Genomic DNA, 832 nt, shown 5'->3' with positions numbered 1-832 from the left:
ACATATAAAGCCCTATTTTCATGTGCCTTGGTACACATCTCTTTGTCTTTCTTTTTCTTTAGAGGCCTGTCGCAAGAACCACCCCAACGTGCTCCAGAAGACGATTGAAATGTGTGTAGCAGACACACTGAAATATGCTCCCCACAGAGGGACTCAGGTCAGTGTTAAGCATTTGTTCAAAAAAGATGTTAAATCTGACGCCATCACGTTTTCCTTTTGGGAAAAAAAAAACAAAAAAACAGACATGTAATTTGTGATAATCTGTGAGCAGATATTGCATGTTTTGCGTCGAGGTGGCATGTGTGAGTTATTATGCACAGCGGGATGGCTTATTGTCAGTCGGCTTACATTTGGGCTAGTATTGTATGAATTCTAGAAATTATTCAGATTTTAATAAATATTTTTTTCATAATGCAGATGGATAATACAGACAGAACATCTGTGACTGGGGAAAGTCAATCGTTGCTTCACATGAACGCAGCAGCACCTGAGGGGAGCCGAAGCCGAAGACTAAATGTGTTGTAAAAAAAATATACACCATTATAAATAAGTTCAAGTTTTAATTTGTACCCTAAAAATGTTTGTTTATGGTTGTCTGTACAATGTTTGGTACAATTTAAGTGTTTAATGTTTTTTTTATTAATAAAAAAAAGTAAATCTGTTAAAAGACTTTTGAAAACTTATGTATTATCAACCTTTTACATGTGTTAGTCAATTCCAATAGTTAAGTAAATAATAATAATCATACTAGTGGCCACAGTGGTCAGTCCAGTTACCCAGGAATTTTGTGTGGAAGAGTAACAGGAATGTGTCATAACATTATTATTATTAA

At 34.7% G+C, this 832-nt stretch overlaps 1 pseudogene across 1 annotated transcript in view; it reads left to right on the top strand.

The window, feature by feature from the left end:
• LOC111664397 (uncharacterized) overlaps positions 1 to 806 on the top strand; it is a 5,545-nt pseudogene extending 4,739 nt beyond the window's left edge. Inside the window, exons 2-3 of the transcript XR_015437993.1 lie at positions 63 to 157; positions 418 to 806. The product of XR_015437993.1 is annotated as an uncharacterized LOC111664397 (transcript). The remainder of the gene's footprint in view (positions 1 to 62; positions 158 to 417) is intronic.
• Positions 807 to 832: the final 26 nt, after the last annotated feature.

This window comes from Seriola lalandi, unplaced genomic scaffold, assembly GCF_002814215.2.
Source record: "Seriola lalandi dorsalis isolate HSWRI2012SDOR001 ecotype SW California unplaced genomic scaffold, Sedor1 jcf7180002054585, whole genome shotgun sequence".
Taxonomy (NCBI): domain Eukaryota; kingdom Metazoa; phylum Chordata; class Actinopteri; order Carangiformes; family Carangidae; genus Seriola; species Seriola lalandi.
Note: the sequence above shows the minus strand (reverse complement) of the source record. Positions and strands in the feature narration are given on the sequence as shown.